Source organism: Ovis aries, chromosome 24 (assembly GCF_016772045.2).
Source record: "Ovis aries strain OAR_USU_Benz2616 breed Rambouillet chromosome 24, ARS-UI_Ramb_v3.0, whole genome shotgun sequence".
Classification (NCBI taxonomy): Eukaryota; Metazoa; Chordata; class Mammalia; order Artiodactyla; family Bovidae; genus Ovis; species Ovis aries.
This window is the reverse complement of record NC_056077.1, coordinates 9,695,466-9,722,198: the sequence shown is the minus strand read 5'-3', so window position 1 is coordinate 9,722,198 and position 26,733 is coordinate 9,695,466. Positions and strand designations below refer to the sequence as shown.

Genomic DNA, 26,733 nt, shown 5'->3' with positions numbered 1-26,733 from the left:
GTCACTGATAATTAAACATTGTTCTATAACTCTAACTATATAAAGTCAAAATTTATACTGCCAGTAAACCTTTATTTGATACTAAGTCTGATCATTTATAAGGCCACTTTTTGTTATGACAGCTCACTACTACAACCATTGAGTTCTAATTTAAATAATCCAAGCAGGCCATACTTAAAACATTTTTTCATAAAAACAGATAAACCATGTTTTGTATGGAATATTCTGTTTTCTGTATCACGTGACACCTTTATTAAAGCTTTCCTAATATTCCAATTTCCAAATTAATGGTATTGCAAGAACTGATTCCCTATAGTTATCAGTATGAAATGAACGCTAAGATACACAACATGATCCTAGTTCAAATAAGAAAACCAAAGTTAGGTTTCAATACATTCTTAATCCTGAATTATTTCTGTTAAATAAAAATCTACTACATAACAGAGAAAAACAGTATTTACCTGTATTTCTCGTTATTCACATTAAGTATTCACATTAAGTCCAATCTAAACCATAGATAGGTAAATGGTTTAGAAGAAAACTGCCGAATTACAAGGTAAATATAAACAAAACAAACAACTATATACTATATGGTAGACCAGTTACCTAACAAACTAGAGAGCACATTTAGTAAACTCAATATGACCTTTCAAGGTACAAATAACCCAGGGAGGTGGGGTAAGGTCCATGGGATGGCAGAGACTTGGACACAACTTAGCAACCCAGTCAAAGCTACCTGAATAATTTTTTGATTTATCCTTATCTATTTTCTTACTTGAAGCTTTCATTGACTATATATATTCTTTTCATTCAGTATATCATTTGATCAGGAACAATTCCAGGATTTTTGAGACCTGAAGGCTGAGTGAATCTTACTTAGAGGAAAAAAAAAAAGCATAAATTCAAATTTCAAAAACCTGTCATGCATACTTAAAAATCAGAAAATCCAGAAAATAGCACAGTTTCATTAATTAAGGGCCTGATACAAGATAGAATTCTACTTTTCCTATTTGACTATATATTTGACTGCCTCTTTATGAATACAGTTTTTGTAATATTCACCATATAAAAAAATGGAGAAACCAAGTCTTTTCTAGAGCAAGGTTGATTAATTTTTAATTCTTTTTTTTTTTTTGTGTGTGTGTGGGGGTTTGTTGTTGTTTTTTTCTTTTCCAAACTTTTTTACTGAGTATAGTACCACAGAAAAGCGCACATATCATGTGTACACAGTTAAAAGAATTTTCACAAACTGAATACACTCCTTTAACTAGAATCTAGATCAAAAAGAGAATGTGTCATAGGTTTATCAATTACAACAAATACACCACACTCTGGTAGGTGATGTTCATAATGGTGGAGGTTATACACGTATGGGGCAAGGGATATAGGAGAAATCTGTTATTTTCCTCTTAATTGTGCTGTGAGTCTAAAACTACTCTTTAAAAAGGTTATAGAAATAAAAGAATAAAAAAAATAATAATTCCAGTCCCCCAGAAGTCCCCTCATACTTCTCCTTCTCGTCACTGGCTCCCCGTCTCCTAGGGGTGATCAGTAGCCTGCAATCTAACAGCATAGATGAATTTAAGCCACTTTTTATATTTTATATAAATGAAATTACATAATAAGCACTTTTTAGTGTCTGGCTTCAGAGAAGTCAATGGCACCCCACTCTAGTACTCTTGCCTGGGAAATCTCATGGACGGAGGAGTCTGGTGGGCTGCAGTCCCTGGGGTCGCGAAGAGTCGGACACAACTGAGCAACTTCACTTTGACTTTTCACTTTCATGCATTGGAAAAGGAAATGGCAACCCACTCCTGTGTTCTTGCCTGGAGAATCCCAGGGACGGGGGAGCCTGGTGGGCTGCGGTCTATGGGGTTGCATAGAGTTGGACACGACTGAAGTGATTTAGTAGTAGTAGTAGCAGCAGCAGCAGCAGCAGCAGTGTCTGGCTTCTTTCACTTTTCCTTATGTTTGTGAGATTCATGCATGCTCTGTTTAATTGTAGATCATTCTTTCTCATTGCTGTACAGTAGTCTATCATTTGAATATGCCATAGTTTGTCCATCTGTTCTGGGCTGATTAATTTTAAACCAAAAATCAGGATGTATACAACAATCAACTTCATCTAAAAATATAAATTCTTATTGATAATGCTACAGCTTTGTGTCATTTAAAAACAAAAAAAAATCTTTTATTTGAAAGGCAGAGTTCTATCAAAAGGAAAAATATATATAGTGAATTTTTCTACTCGAATGTGTTATTGAATATATTTCTAATAAAAGTTATCTTTTGAGGGGATATCTGTGAGAATTAAATTCCCTAGTTAAAATTTTAAACATCAAATAATTGGAAAAAATTTTCCCTATCTTCTGGCTTCATAAATTCCAATCTTTAGCTTCTTCACTACTCAGATACGCCAGGTACCAGGCACCACAGAACACATTCCCACCACAATAAAGCTGATAGCAGTAACTGAAAACACTCAAAAGTGTCTGTGAGCCACAAATGTATCCTATTAAAGACACACTAAGTATATCCCCAATCACAAAATGCCTGAAGCAATTCTTTTGCTAGGTGAAGCAAGGGTAAGATGAAATAAAATGAGAGACAATAGTCTTATATGATTACAGTTAAACTTACTTTGGTAAACCTTGCAAACACCAACTAAGGGAACACATTGCTGTGGTCCTTTTCAGGGCCTTTGGAAAAGTCCCAAACTAGCAAAAAGCTGTGAAAAACTTTGAGATAGAAATGCTTCTACATTTGATGCATAAAGACATGTATGGTTTCCCTGGTGGTCTAGTGGTAAAGAATCCACCTGACAATGCAGGAGACACAGGTTAAATCCCTGGATTGGGAAGTTACCCTGGAGAAGGGAATGGCAACCTCCCCTAGTATTCTTGCCTGGAAAATCCCATGGACATAGTAACCTGGTAGGTTAGAGTCCATAAGGTCCCAAAGAGTCTGACATAATTGAGCGAGCACACGTGCACACCAGGAAGATCCCACATGCTGTGGAGCAAATAAGCCTCTGTGCCACAACTACTATGCCAGTGCTCTAGAGCCAGTGAGCCATAACTATTGAGCCTGCACCACAGCTACTGAAGCCTCACATACCTAGAGTCCATGTTCCACAAGAGAAGTCACCGCAATGCAAAGCCAATGCTTGCTGCAACTAGAGAAAGACTACACACGGCAGTGAAGACCCAGTGTGGTAAAAAAGAAACAAATTTTTTAAAATATACATGTAATATATAACGTATAACAATATTCTGAAGATACTGAGTACCTCTGATCCATCCACCGTTTAACCAAACACGACTAGCAACTTGCATTTACCTATGTTTTCCATACCGTGCCCCTTCCCTCTTCTCCATCCTGAGGTAATCTGTAACCTGATTGTTGAGTTTATAGATCTATTGTCTTTTACGAATTATAGTTTCATTACAAATGTCATGCAAAAACAATGAAGTTTGACTATACTTGTTTTTGAGTAAACTATAGTTTCCTAATACTTGTTTTTTCACTCATATTCCCCTAATTTATACATGTGATTATATATAGCAATACTTCATACATTTTCATGACATTATAATAAAGCACTAGGTCAGTAAAACAAAATTTGTTTATTCAGTTACCTTGAAGGATATTTGAGTCATTTCCATCTTTTTTGTTTTTGTTCACACTGCTGCTGTGAACATATTTGCTTCAAGGTGTGTATCTGTAAGCATTTCTTGCGTGGGTTTGTTGGGTAGCAATAAGTTATATAAATTTTCAAGTTCTCAAGAAAGCCAACTTACTTTCCAAAGTAGTTGTACCAACTTACATCCCTGCAGGAGATGTGTACAAGTAACCATTATTCACATCCTCTTGAGCCCCTGGTATTGCTAGACCTAATTTTTAACAATCTACTTGGATATAGATGTGTATCTCACTCCCTTAATTTGCATTTCACTAATTACTGCTATTTTTTCATGTTTACTGGCTATACCTGTTTCCCTGTCTGCAAAATTCCTGGTTATGTTTTGCTCATTTTTTTCTACTGGGTTGTCTTATTTTTAAAGAGAACTCAATACATTATGAATATACTATATACAAATAACCCTTTGCTATATGAGTTATGGGTATATTCTCTCATTCTGCGGTTTGTCTTTACTCCTAATTTTAACAGAGAAAAGATTTACTGACTACTTCCTTTTATGCTAAAACGTAATCTCTCTTCTTTGAGAACTTCTTCCTTACCCCATGGTAATGTGTGAAATAGGGAGGCCTACTGGTGGTAGAGAAGCTTTCTGATTTAATTTATTGAAGAACATGGAGCTATGCTATGGGCTGCACAATGATCACAATGATAAAAATATAAGAGGAATGCAGAACTCAAAATGAACATATAATTTTTATGATTTTTCACAGTGAATTACTCATAAAGTTTACCAAAAAAATACTTCATCATAACAGTGTGCAACTTGTAGTTGATAAAACTTTAGATACGTAGGAAAACCTCTGCATCAAAATGCTTAAGGGTACAAATAAAACTTGTAAAAGGCTCAGAAAAGTACAGCTGACACTTGGACAACATGTGTTTGAAACAAGTGGGTTCACTTATACTCAAGATTTTTTTTCACTGAATATATACTACTGTACTACTGGATTTATCCAGAGTTGGTTGAGTCTGAGGATATGGAGTGCCCAACTATAAAGTTATATGGTGATTTCTGACTGTGTGGAGGGTCAGTACCTCTAAACCCAAAGTTGTCAAGGCTCATCTGTATTGGTAACTGCCTACAACGTGAAGAAATGGCTTACATGTTGTAGAGAGGTTGAGAGAATGAAATTTATTACTGGGAGCATAAAAAGCAATGTGTGAATGCATGTGTGCTAAGTTGCTTCAGTTGTGTTCATCTCTGTGTGGCAGTATAGACTGCAACTGCCAGGTTCCTTTATCCATGGTATTCTCCAGGCAAGAATACTGAAGTGTCGCCATGCCCTTCTCCAGGGGATCTTTCTGACCCAGGGACTGAATCTGCGTCTCTGATGTCTCCTGCATTGGCAGGCAGGTTCTTTACCACTAGTGCCACCTAGGAAGCCCATAACTCAGTCTAATTGGGCAACACTGACATCACCATGCTGACTTTTCAACCACCTTGAATCCTTTGCTGCAAATAAGCCTGGAATGGGTTGCTGTGCCCCGCTCCAGGGGATCTTCCCAACCCAAGGATTGAACTTAAGTCTCTTAAGTCTCCTGCATTGGCAAGTGCGTTCTTTACCACTAGTGCCACCTGGACAAATGAGTCTGGCAGGCTACAGTCCATAGGGTCGCAGAGAGTCAGACGTGACTGAAGCGACTTCGTATGCACGCTTAGTGTATGATAGGCTAAAAGAAGAATGTACATACCTTAATTGCAAAATACTTTACTCCCCAAAATGCCAAAACAACTCCAACAGGAATATCAAAGGTCAATGATCATAGGTCACCGTAGCAAATAAAATGATGAAAAGGCTTGAAATATTACAAGAATAACCAAAACACGACAGACACCATTGGACAAAGGCTGTTAGATAAATGGTTCTCACAGAGTTGCTCAAAGCAAGGATGCCACAACCCTTCAGTTTGTAGAAAACACAGTATCTGTGAAGCAACAATTAAGTGCAATAAAGCAAGGTATGCCTGTAACTGTTTGAAAACATTCTATTAATTTTAAACTTTAAAAACATAACTTAACTGCCCCTTTTATTCTATTTTATCTGACAATGTAATTCAGCTGAATATACTGCTGTCCATTCCACCAAATTGTTTTAGATGTTCCTTACAAAATTTATTGAGAATATTTTAAACAAATCAATCTGTCTTTTAATAGGAGAATTTAATCCAATTTGCATTTATCATATTAATTAATCACACATTAATACTTTACATTTGGTTTTTATAACTTGCTGCTGTTATGTTTTACATTTTCTTATTTATGTTATCTCCATGTCATTTTAGTGTGAAAATGTCCTATTTTTTTAAGGTCTACATTTGCTTTCCATAGGTTTACACATGCTTAATAAAGATATGAGCCGTGCTGTGCAGGGCCACCCAAGATGGACGGGTCATGGTGGAAAGTTCTGACAAAAATGCAGTCCACTGGAGAAGGGAATGGAAAACCACTTCAGTATTCTTGCCTTGAGAACAACCACTTCAGTATTCTTGCCTTGAGAATACCATGAACAGTATGAAAAGGCAAAAAGATATGACACGGGAAGATAAGCCCCCCAAGTCAATAGGTATCCAATATGCTACTAGGGGAGAGCAGAGAAATAGCTCCAGAAAGAATGAAGAGAACGGGCCAAAGGAGAAATGCTCAGTTGTGGATATGTCTGGGTGGTGAAAAGTAAGGTTTGAAGCTGCAAGGAACAATATTGAATAGGAATCTAGAATGTTAGGTCCATGAATCAAGCAAGGTAAATTAAATGGGGTCAAGCAGGAGATGGCAAGAGTGAATATTGACATCTTAGGAATGAGTTAACTAAAATACAGGAATGGGCAAATTCAATTCAGATGACTATTACATCTACTACTGTGATAGATGATAGATACTGCAAGAATCCCTTAGAAAAAAATGGAGTAGCCCTCGTAGTCAATGAAAGATTTCAAAATGCAGTTCTTGGGTGCAATCTCAAAAACAACAGAATGATCTCAGTTTGTTTCCAAGGCAAACCATTCAATGTAACAGTAATCCAAGTCTACGCCCCAACCACTAATGGCAAAGAAACTGAAGTCAAACAGTTCTATGAATACCTACAAGACTTGGAACTAACACCAAAAATAGATGTCCTTTTTATAAGGGACTGGAATGCAAAAGCAGGAAATCAAGAGATACCTGAAGTAACAGGCAAGTTTGGCCTTGGAGTACAAAAGGAAGCAGGGCAAAGGCTAACAGAGTTTTGCCAAGAGAACCCAATGGTCAGAGCAAACCCCCTCTTCCACCAACACAAGACATGACTCTACACATGGACATCACAAGATGGTCAATACTGAAATCACACTGATTACATTTTTCGTAGCTGGAGAAGCTCCTTACAGTCAGCAAAAAAGACCTGGAGCTGCTTGTGGTTCAAATCATGAACTCCTTATTGCAAAAACAGGCTTAAACTGAAGAAAGTAGGGAAAACCACTAAGATGATTCAGGTATGAATAAATTAAATCCCTTATGCTTATGCAGAAGAGATGATGAATAAATTAAAGGAATTAAATCTGGTAGAGTGTCTGAAGAACTATGGATAGTGGTTCTCAACACTGTACAGGAGACAGGGATCAAAAACATCCCCCCAAAAAAAGAAATGTAAGAAGGCAAAATGGTTGTCTGAGGATACCTTACAAATAGCTGAGAAAACAAGAGAAGCAAAAGGCAAAGGAGAAAGGGAAAGATATACTCAACTGAATACAGAGTTCTAGAGAATAGCAAGAAGAGATAAGAAAGACTTCCTAAGGGATCAACACAAAGAAATAGAGTAAAATAATTGAATCGGAAAGAACAGAGATTTCTTCAAGAAAATTGGAGATAGCAAGGGAACATTTCATGCAAAAATGGACACAATAGAGGACAGAAAGGGCAAGGGACAGAAACAGAACATATTAAGAAGTGGCAAGAATACACAGAATCATAAAAGAAAAAGGTCTTAATGACCCAGATAACCACATGATGGGTTCATTCATCCAGAGCCAGGAGTATGAAGTCAGGTGGGTCTTAGGAAGCATCACTACTAACAAAGCTAGTGGAAGTGATGAATTCCTCCTGAGTTATTTCCAATCCTAAAAGATAATGCTGTTGCAGTGCTGCACTCAATATGCCAGCAAATTTGGAAAACTTAGCAATGGCCACAGGGCTGGAAACGGTCAGTTTTCATTCCAATCCTAAAGAAAGGCAATGCCAAAGAATATCAAACTACCATAGCATTGTGCTCATTTCACATGATAGTAAGATACTTAAGTTCAAAATCCTTTAAGTTAGACTTCAACAGTACATGAACCGAGAACTCCCAGATGTTCAAGCAGGATTTAGAAAAGGCAGAGGAACCAGAGATCAAATTGCCAACATCTGTTGAATCATATAAAAAGAGAATTCCAGAAAAATATCTAATTTTGCTTCACTGGCTACCCTAAAGCTTCTGACTATATGAATCACAACCTGCAGAAAACTTTTTTAAGAGATGGGAATACCAGACCACCTTACCTGCCTCTTGAGAAACCTGTATGCAAGTCAAAAAGCAATAGTTATAACCAGATATGGAAAAACAGACTAGCTCAAAATTGGCAAAAGAGTATAAAAATGCTGTATATTGTCACCCTGCTTATTTAACTTATATGCAGAATATATCATGCAAAATGCAGGGCTAGATGAAGCACAAGCTGAAATCAAGACTGCCAGGAGAAACATCAACAACCTCAGATATGCAGATGATACCATCCTAACGGCAGAAAGTGAACAGGAACTAAAAAGTCTCTTGATGAAGATGAAAAGAGGAGAATAAAGAAGCTGTTTAAAACTCAACATTCAAAAAAATAAGATCATGGCATCTGGTCCCATCAGTTCAGTTCAGTCGCTCAGTCATGTCTGACTCTTTGCGACCCCATGAATCACAGCACGCCAGGCCTGCCTGTCCATCACCCACTCCTGGAGTTCACTCAGACTCATGTTCATCGAGTCAGTGATGCCACCCAGCCACCTCATCCTCTGTCGCCCCCTTCTCCTCCTGCTCCAATCCCTCCCAGCATCAGAGTCTTTCCCAATTAGTCAACTCTTCGCATGAGGTGGCCAAAAAGTACTGGAGTTTCAGCTTTAGCATCATTCCTTCCAAAGAAATCCCAGGGCTGATCTCCTTCAGAATGGACTGGTTGGATCTCCTTGCAGTCCAAGGGACTCTCAAGAGTCTTCTCCAACACCACAGTTCAAAAGCATCAATTCTTCGGTGCTCAGCCTTCTTCACAGTCCAACTCTCACATCCATACACGACTACTGGAAAAACCATAGCCTTGACTAGACAGACCTTAGTCGGCAAAGTAATGTCTCTGCTTTTGAATATGCTATCTAGGTTGGTCATAACTTCTCTTCCAAGGAGTAAATGTCTTTTAATTTCATGGCTGCAGTCACCATCTGCAGTGATTTTGGAGCCCATAAAAGTAAAGTCTGACACTGTTTCCACCGTTTCCCCATCTATTTCCCATGAAGTGATCACTTCATGGCAAATATATAGAGGAAAAAGTGACATTTTTCTTGGGCTCCAAAATCACTGCTGATAGTGATTGAAGTCATAAAATTAGAAGATGCTTATTCCTTAGAAGAAAAGCTATGACAAACCTAGACAGCATACTAAAAAGTAGAGACATCACTTTGCCAACAAAGATCCATATGGTCAAAGCTATGGTTTCTGCAGTAGTCATGTACAGATGCAAGAGTTGGACCATGACAATAAAGAAGGCTGAGCACCAAAGAAAAAGATGCTTCCCTGGTATAAACCTCACACGGTCATGACATTGATGGATTCAACTTGCTAGCATTTTGTTGACAATCTTTGCACCATATTGCTCTGTAGTTTTCTTGTAATCTCTTTTTGTTATCAGGATAATACTGGCCTGCCTTCCTCTTTTATTTGTTGGAAAAACTTGTAAAAAATTGGTAACTTTACACATGTTAGAATTCAACAGTGAAACCATTTGATAATGGGTTTTTGTGTTTTAATTCAATCTCTTTTCAGATTTTCTATTTCTTCTTGAGTCAGTTTTGTTCATTTGAGTCTTCCTAAGAATTTGTCCAATTAATTAATTGATTGATTGGTATATAGTAGTTTCTTATAATCTTTTTAACTTCTATAAGATCAGTAGTAATGCACCATTTCATTCCATATTTTAGTAATTTGAGTCTTTTCCATGGTCACTCTAGGTAACGGTTTGTCAATTTGGTTGATCTTTTTGAAAACTTTTGGATTTCCTTAATTTTACTTTTTTCTTCCTTGATTTTATTAATACTTTCCACTCTAATTCTTATTATTTTCTTTATTCTATTTAGGTTTAGTTTCTTCTTTTTGTATTAAAGTTAAAAGTTAGTTTATTGAAGTCTTTAAAAAAAAATGTGGGCATTTATCACTACAAATTTCATGAGAAACTACTGTACCCGAAATGTTTTGTTGTCTTCATTTTCTTTGACATCAAAGTATTTTCTAACTTCTCTCATGATTTTTTCTTTGACCCACTAGTTATTACTATTTAGCAAAGTATTGTTTAATTTCCTTATGGCTGTGAATTTCTCAACTTTCTTCTGCTTCAATTCTAATTTCATTCCACTGTGGTCAGAGAACATACTTTGTTGTGATTTCAGTCCTTTAAAATGTGTTGAAGTTGTTTTACAGACTAACATAATATCTACATTGGAAATTTTTCTATGTATGTTTGGGAAGAATATATTCTGCTTTCATTTGCCTGAATGTTCAAAAGATGCTTCTTCAGGCTAGTTGGTTCATAGAATTACTCAAGTCTTTTCTAATTGATCTGTTACTTAGAAAGTGTTTTAGTCTCTAACCATTATTGTTGAATTTTCTATTTCTCCATTCTTGTCAGTATTCACTCCACCTATTTTAGTGCTGTACTTGCATATTTTTCTCATTGTTTTACCTACCTACGAGACTGCAACTTTTATTATAAAATGTCCCCTTTTACCTCTAATCCTGAAAGACTATTTTGTCTTAAATTAGTATACCTAGATTCCTTATTGGAGAAGGCAATGGCAACCCACTCCAGTACTCTTGCCTGGAAAATTCCATGGATGGAGGAGCATGGTAGGCTGCAGTCCATGAGGTCGCTGAGGGTCAGACACAACTGAGCAACTTCACTTTCACTTTTCATTTTCATGCATTGGAGAAGGAAATGGCAACCCACTCCAGTGTTCTTGCTTGGAGAATCCCAGGGACGGGGGAGCCTGGTGGGCTGCCGTCTATGGGGTCACACAGAGTCGGAATCGACTTATGCGACTTAGCAGCAGCAGGTTCCTTATGGTTGCTATTCACATGGCTTTTTAAAATCCTTTTACGTTCAACATAATTGTATCTTTCAATCTATGTGTGTCTCCTACACATAGCATATACTTGTATGCTACGTTTCATTCAGTCTGACAATCTGGTATTTGAACTGTCTAATCCATTCACACTTGATATAATTGGATTTATGGCTGCCATTTTACTTTTTGTTTTACACGTCTCACGTCTGATGTTCCTCTATTCCTTTACTGCCATAGGTATTCATTTTTTAATGCTTTGTATGTGCCATCATTTTAACTTTCATTTTTTTTTCTGTCTCATACCACAGAGAAATATAATTGTTATCTCTAATTCATTAAACTAATTTCAGTTCAGTTGCTCAGTTGTGTCCGACTCTTTGCAACCCCATAATTGCAGCATGTCAGGCCTCCCTGTCTATCACCAACTCCTGGAGTTCACTCAAACTCATGCCCATCAAGTCAGTGATGCCATCCAGCCATCTCATCCTCTGTCATCCCCTTCTCTTCCTGCCCCCGATCCCTGCCAGCATCAGAGTCTTTTCCAATGAGTCAAGTCTTCACATGAGGTGGCCAAAGTATTGGAGTTTCAACTTCAGCATCAGTCCTTCAATGAACACCCAGGACTGATCTCCTTTAGGATGGACTAGTTGGATCTCCTTGCAGTCCAAGGGACTCTCAAGAGTCTTCTCCAACACCACAGTTCAAAAGCATTAATTCTTCAGCACTCAGCTTTCTTCACAGTCCAACTTTCACGTCCATACATGACCACTGGAAAAACCATAGCCTTGACTAGACGGACCTTTGTTGGCAAAATGTCTCTGCTTATGAATATGCTGTCTAGGTTGGTCACAACTTTCCTTCCAAGGTTTTAAGCGTCTTTTAATTTCATGGCTGCAATCACCATCTGCAGTGATCTTGGAGCCCCCCAAAATAAAGTCTGAAACTGTTTCCACTGTTGCCCCATCTATTTCCCATGAAGTGATGGGACCAGATGCCATGATCTTCATTTTCTGAATGTTGAGCTTTAAGTCAACTTTTTCACTCTCTCACTTTCATCAATAGGCTCTTTAGTTCCTCTCCACTTTCTGCCATAAGGGTGGTGTCATCTGCATATCTGAGGTTATTGATATTTCTCCCAGCAATCTTGATTCCAGCTTGGGCTTCTTCCAGTCCAGCGTTTCTCATGATGTACTTTGCACAGAAGTTAAATCAGTGACAATATGCAACCTTGACATACTCCTTTTCCTATCTGGAATTAGTCTGTTGTTCCATGTCCAGTTCTAATTGTTGCTTCCTGACCTGCATATAGGTTTCTTAAGAGGGAGCTCAGGTGGTCTGGTATGCCCATCTCTTTCAGAATTTTCCACAGTTTATTGTGATCCACACAGTCAAAGGCTTTGGCATAGTCAAGAAAGCAGAAATAGATGTTTTTATGGAACTCTCTTGCTTTTTCCATGATCCGATGTTGGCAATTTGATCTCTGGTTCCTCTGCCTTTCCTAAAACCAGCTTGAAAAAAAATAAAAAATAAAAATAAAACCAGCTTGAACATCTGGTTCATGCACATGGTTCATGTATTGCTAAAGCCTGGCTTGGAGGATTTTGAGCATTACTTTACTAGCTTGTGAGATGAATGCAATTGTGCGGTAGTTTGAGCATTCTTTGGCATTTGCCATTCTTTGGCATTTGCCTTTCTTTGGGATTGGAATGAAAACTGACCTTTTCCAGTCCTGTGGCCACTGCCAAGTTTTCCAAGTTTGCTGGCATATTGAGTGCAGCACTTTCACAGTATTATCTTTCAAGATTTGAAATTACTCAACGGGAATTCCATCACTCCCACTAGCTTTGTTCGTAGTGATGCTTTCTAAGGCCCACTTGACTTCACATTCCAGGATGTCTGGCTCTAGGTGAGTGATCACATCATTGTGATTATCTTGGTCGTGAAGCTCTTTTTTGTACAGCTCTTCTGTGTATTCTTGCCACCTCTTAATATCTTCTGCTTCTGTTAGGTCCATACCATTTCTGTCCTTTATTGAGCCCATCTTTGCATGAAATGTTCCCTTGGTATGTCTAATTTTCTTGAAGACATTATCTAGTCTTTCCCATTCTGTTGTTTGTCTCTATTTTTCATTGATTGCTGAGGAAGGCTTTCTTATCTCTCCTTGTTATTTGGAACTCTGCATTCAGATGCTTCTATCTTTCCTTTTCTCCTTTGCTTTTCACTTCTCTTCTTTTCACAGCTATTTGTAAGGCCTCCCCAGACAGCCATTTTGCTTTTTTGCATTTCTTTTCTATGGGGATGGTCTTGATCCCTGTCTCCTGTACAACGCCATGAACCTCCATCCATAGTTCATCAGGCACTCTATCTATCAGATCTAGGCCCCTAAATCTATTTCTCACTCCCACTGTATAATCATAAGGAACTCACTTATTAAACATAATAAATTCTTTTGAATTTCCTGCTGCTGCTGCTTCAGTTGTGTCTGGCTCTGTGCGACCCCATAGACGGCAGCCCACCAGGCTCCACTGTCCCTGGGATTCTCCAGGCAAGAGTACTGAAGTGAGTTGCCATTTCCTTCTCCAACATATGAAAGTGAAAAGTGAAAATGAAGTCACTCAGCCATGTCCGACTCTTCATGACCCCATGGACTGCAGCCTACCAGGCTCCTCCATCCACAGGATTCTCCAGGCAAGAGTACTTGAGTGGGTTGTCATTGCCTTCTCCTTTGAACTTCCTATTTTTGTACTAATTCTCATTTTCTTACTGCATTAGTTAGAACCTACGGTATGCAATGAATATGTATGCTGTTAATGGGCATCCATCTCGGATCATCAATCCTGAAGAGGGTATGTGGTTTCACCAACACCATTAAATATAAAATATCCTTCTATTCCCAGAAGGTTTTATCATTAATGTATTTTTGATTTTTTCCTTTTCATGTTTAGATGACCATATAACTTCATTTTCCCAATTTGCATCATATTGGTTGAGCTCTCAAAATATTAAACCTAAGATTATTCCTGAAATAAATCTGTCAGTCATAGTATGTCCTTTTCAAAAAACATTGCTTCATGTTCTTGTGTTCAACTTGGTAACATTTTGTTTAGGAATTTGTATCAATATTACAAGAAAGATGAGTCATCAGGTTTTGAAATCAAAGTTATTCAGGATTCATATAAAAAACTGTTAGGTCTTTTTTTTTTCTCCTTTAATTCTGATGAGTTTGTCTTTGCAAGTAGTATTACTCCTTCCTTAAATTTTAGAAATAATTCATCATAATGCCATCTGGGCTTGGAGTTAAGTTTGTGATAAAGGTTTTAACTTATGAGTGAATTTTTTAAAATATAGGATCATCCATATTTTGCCTTTCTCTGTTAATTTTGTTTCTCCATAAAATACTTCAAAACTTAACAGAATTCCTGGTTTATAAGGTTCTTCATAATATCCTCTAATTACACTTGTAATATAATCAGGATCTGTAGTGATATCTCTTTTTATTCTTGATATAAAGGATGTGTTTTTTTCCTTTTCTTGGTCACTAGACTTTTATCCATTTAATCAATACTCTCATAGCACTGACTTCTAGTTTTCTATTACATGTAGTGTTCCAAACATTTCATCATTTCCTGTTAGTTTTATGATTCAAGTTTTTCTTTTTGCTGGGCGGAGTCTTTTGCTGGTGCATGGTAGGCTTTCTCTAGTTGTGGCAGGTTGACTTGTTGTGGAGCACAGGCTCTAGAGCTCAAGGGTTTCAGAATTTGCAGCAAGTATTCTCAGTAGTTGTAGCTCATGGGATCCAGAGGGCAGGCTCAGTAGTTCTGGTGCATGGGCCTAGTTGCCTCATGGCATGTGGATCTTCTGGACCAGGGATTGAACCTGTGTACCCTGAATTGGCAGGAGGATTCCAAACCACTGGACCACCAGGGATATTCAATGATTCAGTTTTCTTCAGGCCTGATTTTCTCCTAGATTGACAGGAAAATTCAGATCTTTAACTTTCAGTCACATTCCCTTTTCCTTTTGCATTTAAAGCTATAAAATTTCCTAAGCTCTACCTTAGTTGAGTCTCATAAATTCTGATAAACCCTCTTGATTCTCATTTTGTTCAAAATATTTTCTAATTTCCATTATAATTCCTTCTGTGGAGGTAAATAATGATCTGTCCATTATTTAGAAATACATTTAATTTCCAGGCAATTGCAGATTTCCAAGTTGCATTTTTGTTGTTGAAGGTTAGCTTAATTTCACTGTAATTAGAGAATCTTCTGAATAATTTCAATCCTGTAATATTTGTTGAGGCTATTTTCATGGCTAATTTTCCCAAAAGGTCCACCTGTATTTGAGTAGACCATGTATTCTAACATTGCCGGGTGCAGTGTTATTCTATGTCGATGTCAACCAGTTCAAATTTCTTTGCTGTGTTGTCCATATTCTTCCAGCTATTAAGAGTGTTTTCAGAGTGGTCTACTACTGTTGTCAATTTGTCTATTTCTTTCAATTAAAGCAGTCTCTCCCCCTTCTTATAAAGTTTAAAGCTATGGGTACATAATGATTGCATTTATCTTATGTACTTTTGGTGGTGGATTGGTTTTCTTCATTACAAAATATCTCTCACTTGGGTTGCTTCTTGTTGAAGTACTACCTTAATATATTATCAATGCTAAATAAAGCACAATTGTTATATTCTACATTAAATTATCAAAATGAATCTAAGATAGGTTGTATAACTTCAAAAAAAGTTTAAAAACACACACATACACACACATTTCAGGAGCCAGTATTTAAACCAAGGATCTTAAGATTCAAAGAAATCTCCTATCACAAGTAAAAACTAGGTACTATGATGTGACAAGGTGATCAAGAAAGTGATCAAGAAAATGACAAAACATGACCAACTTGTGTCAGGTCTTACAACGAGAATGAATATTATTACTACTCTAAGTGTGGTCCAGGGACCAGCAGCATTAACATCTTCTAATAGGTGTTAGGAGAATTTTGCTTTTACTTAAAAATTTTCTTTATCAATGTAATAGCATAAAATTAAGCAGTATAAAATGTTCACAATGAAACAGCTGGTTGTCAACACTCACTGCCTATGGCAATCACTTTTAATATAACTTTTTAAAAATTAATCTCAGTATTTTAAAATATGCTCACTTTTATTTCCTGAGTTACAAATTTTAGCCATTATCATGGTCCTATACTTACAGATTAGAATTTAGCTATTTTCTATACCTATACAACACCTTTTCCATCACATATAATTAAATCAATACTTGAGTTGTTACAAGCAAATAACCAGAGAATCACGACTGCATTATCTTTTTTGTATTTCCTTTTCCCTAAAGCTATCAAATTTTATCTCCAAATTTCCTACAAATTTAGCCTTCACTTTTTAAAAACTCATCAAAACTGCCATATACCAACATTCTCCCTTATTATCCACTCACTTTTAGGTCATGTTTAAAGATCATTACTTCAGCAAACATCTTTCCCTAAGAGAACTACTTCCTCATCTGATTTTCCCATTAGAAATATATATTTTAGTCATGATCTTTGTGGGCTGAGATATGTCTTATTTTTAAATTCTCAGCGAGATGCTTTTCATGTAGAAGCTTTATTTAATGCTGCTATGTTTTCCTTAATAAAGAGGACCGGAACAGACCTCAGTAACTTTTGCAGTAACTATACCATAAGCAGCACTATACACCGTAGAACCTCAAACATATACTAATGGTACCACTTTTAACAGAAACATATAATACCTCTACATAGTTATCTATATACAAACCCCTTATACCCCTAGAAATTTAACGAGAAGTTCAAAATTTCACATTATATTCAATTATCTACCCAATTGAGAGAGTTATGGTTATTTCCCTCTAGATATGGCCTGACTACAAGCTTTTTGTCCTTAGATTGGTAAAGCTAAAAAGGGATACAAAGTTACGTGAATCTAGAGTAATGCATTTGAAAGGTATGGGTCAAGGTTGAATTAAGCCTCAGAGTATAGAATAAGTATTTAAATTATGTAAGAATATGAGACAGAATAAGATAGAATATGGTTATTTGTATTTTATATGTAATAATCTCATTCAACTTAATGAGAATACTCTTGTGCATTTAAAATCAAAGTTTATTTTTATTTTTAAAAACTATGTTATTTAAAATTTGATTACATCAAATGAAATACATCTGTACACATCCACTATAACAGAACTACATGATATGCACAGGCAACAATGCAGGGATCATGCAATATTTTCAGACCAGAATTCAAGATTCTATGTAGCAAGTAAATACGGTAGGATTGAAGGTTGAGGTGAAGTACAAGAGTCAATAATGAAAGCAGAGCAGAAAATTCAAGATGTACCTAGATACACCAGTTCTTAAAGGATGCAAATCATTTCCAATAACACACTGTTCATGCATTTCTGTTGAGGCAGAAGTCAATCTTAGGATGTAGTCTGTAAAAATCTGCAGATAAGACTGAGAGTTAAGTAGATTAATTTGATTATGGTCAGACTCAACATTTCCAAAAATGTATTGAAAGATGAATAAACTAAGACATACTTCACAAGAGCTGAATTCAGTGTAATTAGTCCTTGAGCCAGATGCTTCATTTTTGTTTTTTCAATAGCTTTCCTGTGATATAAGTTATCTTGAATGTTCTTCCCCATTTGTTAGGCAAATATTTATGTCGCCGATCATTTTACTGGCTATAAGTAAATATATGACAAAATCATCATGAAGAGTATTAAATCCCAATTTAGTATAACAGCCCACTTAACTGGATTTCACATAATTCTACTTTTTAACATTTTGTTTCTAATGAATTATTCTGTACAATCATCTTTTCCTAGGTCTTGACCATACAGAAGTCTTTAGAGCAGTGAATACTAGCTCTTCACAAAAGAAGCAACACGTGCTGGGTTACAATGTTGGAAATTTCATCTTCAACATAAAAGTCAGTTTTCCAAGCACAGTGAGGTTTTAGAGAGAAAAAGCAAAATAACTGCTTCCTCTGTACAGAACACATTCTTGAACTTTGCCAAGAAGGAGAAAGCAGGTGGGAGAGGGGCGTTTGGAGAAAGTAAGTGAGGGGAGCGAGAAGCAGGTCTTTTTTTTTTTTTTTTTTAACTTACTCAAAAATAAACTGTGTTAAAGAATCATGCCTGCTGGCACACGGCTTTCATCCTTCAATCACAGCATCCCTACACGGATGAGCTCCACAGGTGTACGTCACACGTTTGTGCTCCAGGTGCTTTAATTTAAAAAGGTATTTGGGCATCAAATGGTCTAGTGCCTTCGAACATACGTCAAGGAAAGCCTCCCCGCCACCAGGACAAGAACACAACTTTTGGCCCCTGGTTTCTTCGGACAAATTATAACTAAAACAACTCTTGGAAATGTGGCAACGGAATCTCAAAGATGGGGCGGGAGACTACATTTTCTCCGTCCGTTTCTAAAAGTAGTCCTGTCAGGCCCCAAGCTTGTACTTACTCGCCGAGTACCAAACCCTGAGGGGACGTGCCTCCGCGACCCCGACTTGCACACGCCGCCGCCCGCCACTCCCGGTTCGCTAGGCGCCCACTCCGATAGCGGTAGGAGACGCGTCCTTTCGCCCTTCGCCGACGTCTTCCCAGCCAGGTCGGCGCCCCAGCGACTCCATAGACGCCTTAGAGTCAACCCCGCCACAACCGCCTGGCTCGCGCAGCGCTCCGAGGCTTCCGGGGACCGGCCCTCAGGGAGGCACGCAGCGCCGGAGAAACTGCCGTCCCGGTCAACCGCCGCTCGCGCGGCCCGTTCCAACGTACCTAGAGCGGCGTCGCGCTGGCCGCTTCTCTGCCTTCGCACTACAAACTCTACCTCTGGGGACTGCAACCGCCGAGCACAATGACGCTCTCCAGTAAACCGGCCGAGGTAAGTCTCTCTGCGCCCACCTCCCGGACTTCCGGCCAATGGCAGAGCGCGCTTGCGGCAGCCCAGCCAATCAGAGGCGACCTGGTGGAAGAGGCAGGTAAGTGGAAGTCGGCTGAGGGGTGCAGAGAATTCGCCTTCAGGAAAGCGACTGTCAGCGTGTTGGGTCACCCGCGAGTCGCGCGACTAGGCTCCTGAGCCAGGCCTTGCATTTGAGTGACTGAAAGTTTTCCGAAAATCCCTGTTTACAAAAACAGGCGACTCGTCTGCAGGCATTTAAGGTTTTAAAATACTTCAATAAAATTCCGTAGATTTCGATTTCGTTTTTTTTGGACAACTTAAATTTTGTGACACAGACCAGTGGTCATATTTTCTTGCGTTGCCTAAACGGAATTGCCACGCTAGGCTGTGTCAAACGTCAAGAGACCTTCTCCGCTGCCAGATAACCTCTTTCTTAGTGATTAAAGTGACTTCTCTAATTAAGCACCCTCGATCTAGTTTAAGGCCTGAGAAGGCAATGGCGCCCCACTCCAGTATTCTTGCCTGGAAAATCCCATGGACGGAGGAGCCTGGAAGGCTGCAAGTCCATGGGGTTGCTAAGAGTCAGACACGACTGAGCAACTTCATGTTCACTTTTCACGTTCATGCATTGAAGAAGGAAATGGTAACCCACTCCAGTGTTCTTGCCTGGAGAATCCCAGGGACGGGGGAGGCTGGTGGGCTGCCGTCTATGGGGTCACACAGAGTCGGACACGACTGAAGCGACTTAGCAGCAGCAGCAGCAGCAGCAGCATCACGGAGGACAGAGCTGCTTATTTGTACTAGTAACTACTGACTACGAGAAAAAAGAGCCCAAATTGGACGATCTAGAAATAGATTATTCATAGAAATAGGTACTGTAATCCAGTTGGTTCCCAAAAATGTGATCCAGGGATCCCTGGAGGTCTATAAGGTCAAAGCTATTTTCTTAACAATAGGAAGATGTTATTGGCCTTTTTTATTCTCATAATCTAAAGAAGTTAGATCGAATTATCCAGAAGCTTCTAGGAAATTAACAACTCTTTTGCTACAAGTTGAATACAGAAACAGATATGAGAATCCAACTGTTTTTTGTCAAACACTAGGGAAACCTGGAAAAATGTAAAATATTGCCATCCTTTGCAGTTTTTTTGCTTCATAAAATACTTTTTATAAAGTAATGTCCATAGCTTTTCTTCTGTTTTATTGAGATATAATTGACATACAGCCTTGTATAAATTTAAGATGTACAGCATTATGATTTGACTTACCTAGAGACATGATTACCACAATAAATTTAATGGACATCTGTCATATATAAATATAGAATTAAAGAAATAGAAAAAGTTATCTGTGTGTGTGATGAGAACTCTTAGAATTTACTCTTTAAAAACTTCATGTATAACTTGGTTTGGTTCAGTTCAGTCACTCAGTCCTGTCACTCTTTGCGATCCCATGCACTGGCTCACGTCAGGCTTCCCTGTCCATCAGCAACTCCTGGAGCCATCCAACACTTTCATCCTCTGTTGTCCCCTTCTCCTCCTGCCTTCAATCTTTCCCAGCATCAAGGTCTTTTCCAATAATTTGCTTCTTTGGATCAGGTGGCCAAAGTATTGGAGTTTCAGCTTCAGCATCAGGCCTTCCAATGAATATTCAGGGATGATTTCCTTTAGGATTGACTGGTTGGATCTCCTTGCAGTCCAAGGGATTCTCAAGAGCCTTCTCCACACCACAGTTCAAAAGCATCAATTATTCGGTGTTCATCTTTCTTTATTGTCCAATTCTCACATCCATACACGACCACAGGAAAAACCATAGCTATGACTAGACAGAATTTTGTTCATAAAGAAATGTCATTGCTTTTTAATACGCTGTCTAGGTTGGTCATAGCTTTTCTTCCAAGGGGCAAGCGTCTTTTACTTTGATGGCTGCAGTCATCATCTGCAGTGATTTTGGAGCCCCCCAAAATAAAATCTCTCACTGTTTTCATTGTTTTCCCATCTATTTGCTATGAAGTGATGGGACCAGATGCCATGATCTTAGCTTTCTGAATGTTGAGTTTTAAGCCAACTTTTTCACTCTCCTCTTTCACTTTCGTCAAGAGGCTCTTTAGTTCTTCTTCACTTTCTGCCATAAGGATGGTGTCATCTGCATATCTGAGGTTATTGATATTTCTCCCAGTAATCTTGATTCCAGCGTGTGCTTCATGCAGTCTGGCATTTTGCATGATGTACTCTGCCTGTAAGTTAAATAAGCAGGGTGACAATATAAAGCCTTGATGTACTCCTTTCCGGATTTGGAACATATAGCAGTGTTGTTTGTATTTAGCATGTTGTATGTTACATCCCTATACTTATTTATCTTATAACTGGAAGATTGTACCTTTTGGCTTGGTTCATCTTATTCCTGCTGCTTCTCCACCCCTTTTCTTGCCGCCCCCGCCCCACCCACAAATTTGATCTTTTGAGAAAATAGCAATTTTGAATATAGTTAAAGAGTATATATAGAGTTGCTGAGAGAGAAGGGTGGTGTGGGAGAAGCGTGAGACAAGTGAATTGGAACTAGATAAGGAATTTAGAATGAATTCAGTCACATTACTGAAATCAGAGATGATTGTGGTAACATTATTACATCCTTATAGATGTCAACTGAAAAAAAATGCACAACCTGAGAGTTGAGAAATATATTTAATTTGGGGGGTTACTGAGCATGTAAGCCTGGATGCAGTCTCTCAGATAGCTCTGAAGGACTTTTCCAAAGAGGTAATGGAAGAGCCAAGATACATAGGAGTTTTTACAAAAAAACAAGTAATAATTTAGGCTTTGTGGGCCACCAGGTCTCTGTTATAATTACTCAGGTCAGCTCCTATAGTGTGAAAGCAACCATAGGCAATACTTAATTGAATGAACATGTCTGTGTCTCAATAAAACTTTATTTACAAAAACAGATAGTGGCTCTGATTTGGTCAGCAACCCATAGTCTGCAGAACCCCAACAGTCAACAACATGGCAATGATTCACACTTTTGTTTCTTTTAGACATTTTATAACTATCTTTTATATATAGATCTAAATCAATGTTGAGTTACTTTTTGTTGGTGGAATAAGGTAGGATCAAGGTTCACTTCTTTGTTCATACTATTTTTCTCATTTCAATAACATTTTTGAAAAGACTGTTCTTTTCCCTCTTTGAATTGCTTGACATATTTACCAAAAAGCAATTTAACCATGTACAAGTCTATTTCTGGACTCATTGTTTGTTTCTATTGATTTATATAATTATCCTCATGCCAATATCCCATTGTTTTGATTTCTGTGGCTTTATAGTAGGCCTCTAATTTAGCAAGTATAAATCCTCCAACTTTGTTCTTCATTTTCAGAATTGTTTTGCCTATTCCAAGTCCTTCTCATTTCCATATAAATTATAGAATCCACTTGTCACTTTACATAAGAAAACTGCAGTGATATTGATTTTGAGTGTATTGTATACATAGACAAGTATAGAGAATTGACATTTTAACAATATCAAGTCTTCCAATCCATGAGCAATTAACAGGTATATGTATAATTTTTATTAAAAATATTAGTGGTAATCTTCTGAGGGCTGAGATTATAGAATATTTTTGTTCTTTTTACTTCTCTGTCTCAAAAATATTATGTTAAAAATATTTAGACCAAAAAAAGATACTAATTTTGGTTATGCAACAACTCAATTTAATTTGAATGATTCAGAGACAAGTAACTATATTAGAAAAAGAGAGGGTAATTGTTTCTGTCTTTCTAACTAAAATAGATTCATTACCAAAAGAAAAAAATTATTTGATGATGATGTGTCCTTAGCAACTAAATTTTTAGAAAGCAACTGAAGAAAAAGAAGAATGGGAAACTGGATATTCATCACACCATGAAAGTACCTTCATCCGAATAACTTTTTTATACACTGTGAATTCATAATCTATTTTCTCTTTTGAAAGCAAAAGAAATATGCATTTTTAACTTTCCCCATTGAAAAATCTAAGAAATAATGACCAATCTAATGGCAGTGAACTCCCCCAAGGTTGAATCTATGTGTTATTTTCCACTCCAAGAAGCTTGAGCTTCTAAGAAAAATAGTTGATTCCAGTTCTGAGCAAGAAAGTACAACTTAGCCTGGAGCATCGAGAGGAGGGGAATTAAATTTTACCTTTTAAATGGAGGAGTATTCTAGAAATTGTGGGCTGATTTTAAAACCATCACCACAAACCCATTAAATGATTTTGATTTTTTAAAATGTACCCAGTGACTATCTGTATGCATCGTTATGAAACACAAACCATATATAAGCATATTCTACACAGTAAAATTTGAAATCCCCTGTTTGCATCTCAGGGCTTCCCTGATGGCTCAGTGGTAAAGAATCTATCTGCAATGCAGGAGCCACAGGAGACCCAGGTTGGATCCCTGGGTTGGGAAGATCCTCTGGAGGAGGGCATGTCAACCCACTCCAGTATTCTTGCCTGGTGAATCCCATGGAGAGGAGCCTGGTGGGCTATAGTCTCTAGGGTTGCAAAGAGTTGGACACAGCTGAAGCAACTTAGTACACACGCATGCACATTTGCAACTAAACTTACCTACAATCCCACTCTAAGCTTCCTACCATGACTTTAAAGTTCTTTTCCTACTTACACACATATATACATACATCTGTTCACAGGGCACGTACAAATTTAGAGCTTTTATTAGTACATGAATGGGCCCATCCTACCATTCTGTTTATCAGTCAAGACACAATACCTTGGGACTTCCCTGGTCCAGTGGCTAGGACTCTATACTCCCAGTGCAGGGGGGCCTGGATTCAATCCCTGGTAGGGAAATAGATCCCACATGCTGCACATAAAAGAATCTGTATTCTGCAACTAAAGATCCCATGTACGGCAACTGAGACCTGGCGCAGCCAAATAAGTAAATCATTGCTGTTTGTTTGGTTTTCTTAAAGACATAATATCATGAAGTTCTTTCCATGTCTGCATAAACCTAGCTCATGCTTCTTAAAAACTAGGGCACCATATTCTGTTGTACAGATGTACAGTAACTTATTTAGTTAATTCCCAACTTTTAGACCTAGCATGATGCTCCCTCCTATTTTTTTATATACACATTACACAATGAATAACTTTCTGTCTTGTTCCCTTGTTCTGTAAATTAAGGAACCATAAGTGGTTAAAAAATGCTTTAATAAATTGTAACTGTGTATTAAGATTTGACAATAATTGCCAAATGTTGGATTCACAGGAAAGTTGGTCTAAAAGGGAAGTTGTTCCAGGAAGAAAGGACTGGACTTTTATCCGTTAGGATGTTTTGCAAGTAACAGAAAACCAAAGTAGCCCAAACATTAAGAAAAAAGTAGCAATTGAAAAATAGTATTTCCTTTCATCTCCCTAGTACACTGACTAAGATCGTGTGGATTCAGAATAACTTGAAATTTTGAGGTGGAAGCACAAGGTCATTTAATGATAACAACTTCAGCCGGACTGTGTTAGCTCTGTTGCAGTTTAAAAAGGGGAAGGGGAATTTTGCCCCAATTTCTGGCAGACAGAAGATAAGAAGCCCAGCAAGACCTAGGACTTTAGCTCCTCCCATCCCACCACCAGCCCTGCCACCTCCCACACCCATCCCCACCCATCCCTTGCATCCACCCCTAGGTCCCAAGGCAGCAGGGATTCCTCCATCCCTATTCCCTGATGGCCTCAGGCCTCTGTGGGCCTGGCCTCCAGTTGCAGAGGCTGCCCTGTCTGTATTGGGCTGAGGTGAACCCCCACGAGGCTGCAGAGGACATGGGGTCTTGGGGTGGTAGGCTTGGTGGAGCAAGAACAAAGGTGACCACTGGAAGGACACCCAGGACAGAGAAGGCTGGTCTAGGCTGGCATAAGCTTGGCCATCTCAGTATCCGGCCAAGTTATCACACCAATCTAGCACCTGGGGTGACTGACTGGTCCCAAACAATGTGGATGAAGCTTTTCAGGGCCCGGGAGTGAACTGTGGCAATTACAGTTGGGGCACTGGTGGCCCTTGGGTCTTGACACTGGAAGCCCGAGATAATAGAATAGCATACTGCTTTGGGTTGGGCTTCCCAGGTGGCTCAGCTGTAAAGAATCCACCTGCCAGTGCAGGAGAAATGAGTTCAATCCCTTGGTTGGGAAGATCCCCTGGATAAGGAAATGGCAACCCACTCCAGTATTTTTGCCTGGGAAATCCCATGGACAGAGGAGCCTGGAGGGCTACAGTCCATGGTGTTGCAAAGACTTGGACATGACTGAGTGACTAACACACACACACACACACACACACACACACACACTGCATTGGGCCAATGGGAGGGGCCCACCATCCTTGAGGGAGATTTGCTGGCCACTTATGAAAGACCTGTACATAGATTATAGAAACGCTGCTCTTCACTTCTCTCCCAGCCTTTCAAAGGAAGACTTCTGCCACATCTAGGCCTTCCAGCTGTAAAGCGGTTCCCTGGTGGCTCAGATGGTAAAGCATCTGTCTACAATGCGGGAGACCCGAGTTCAATCCCTGGGTTGGGAAGATCCCCTGGAGAAGGAAATGGCAATCCACTCCAGCACTATTGCCTGGAAAATCCCATGGACAGAAGAGCCTGGTAGGCTACAGTCCATGGGGTCACAAAGAGTCGGACACAGCTGAGTGACTTCACGACTTCACTGTAACATATGGTGAAGTAGGGTTAGGAAATCACACAACTTGGAGCCTTCCCTGGTGGTCTAGCAGTTGAGACTTCACTTTCCAATGTGGAGGATGCAGGTTCAATCCCTGAATGGAGAGCTAAGATTCCACATGATCACTGCCAAAAAACCAAAGAGGCAACATTGTAACAAATATAATAAAAACTTTAAAGATGGTCTACATAAAAAATTTTTTAATTTAAAGAAGGAAAGTCACATGACTTTTACAGAGCCATTTGTTTTAAACAAATCATAAAATTGTCTTCTGGAATGGCTTTTGGAAATGGTATTGTTAAGATGACGTCTCGAAACCCCGTTAGGTACACACAATGTCCACTTTTTTTTCTGTAGTTTAGAGGACATGGAGCAGAAGGTGTGAGGAGGAAGAGAAGACGCTTCTCTGCCAGACTGGCCAAGTTTGGAACATATTTTCCTAGTAAAACCACTGTTCCATATGTGCATTTTATTCCTCACTATATATAGTTGACAATGCTAAGTACTTTTAAAAAAATCTAGTCTTTCTAGATGTTCTGAAGTGCCTAATATATATTAAAAGTAGAGGTAGTAAAATAACATTTTGTAAATATCTTTTTGTTCAGATTAATAAGAAATATTAATTTGGCCAAACTACTCCTTTGAGCACATGTTGTGTGTGTTTGTGCATTGGTTTGGGGGAGGATAGAGGAGTTATAAATACAAAGGGTTGTCTAAGCAAGTTTGTTTATTCTTAGGCAAGATTAACTATTGCTCTTTAGGGTCCTACCTTCCATTTGTATTGCTGTGTATATAATAGTGCATGTAATGAACAGATAATACGGGGTTTACAGCAACTAGGCTTCCTAGATGTCAAAGATACTGCTAGTCTGTGACTGACCAAGGTTCTTGGGCTCCTTAGTCAATAGAAATTTAAGAGGCCAGACATGAAATTCAGACATGGCTATGCTGGGGCTGGAAGATCATGGCATCCGGTCCCATCACTTCATGGGAAATAGATGGGGAAACAGTGGAAACAGTGTCAGACTTTATTTTTGGGGGCTCC

General features: G+C 38.5%; 1 protein-coding gene across 11 annotated transcripts in view; it reads right to left on the bottom strand.

Annotated features, from left to right (window-relative positions):
- ATF7IP2 (activating transcription factor 7 interacting protein 2) overlaps positions 1-18,931 on the bottom strand; it is a 54,887-nt gene extending 35,956 nt beyond the window's left edge. For 2 of the 11 annotated variants that reach the window (XM_060405868.1, XM_060405873.1), the window contains exons 1-4: positions 18,851-18,931; positions 17,607-17,752; positions 17,407-17,522; positions 1,684-2,075 (exon numbers count right to left, since the gene is read on the bottom strand). The gene's annotated coding sequence lies outside the window, so the exon portion shown is untranslated. Of the gene's footprint in view, positions 1-1,683; positions 2,076-17,406; positions 17,523-17,606; positions 17,753-18,178 lie in introns of all 11 variants that reach the window. The other 9 variants (XM_012104091.5, XM_060405872.1, XM_060405871.1 and 6 more) reach the window with 8 other exon arrangements.
- Positions 18,932-26,733: the final 7,802 nt, after the last annotated feature.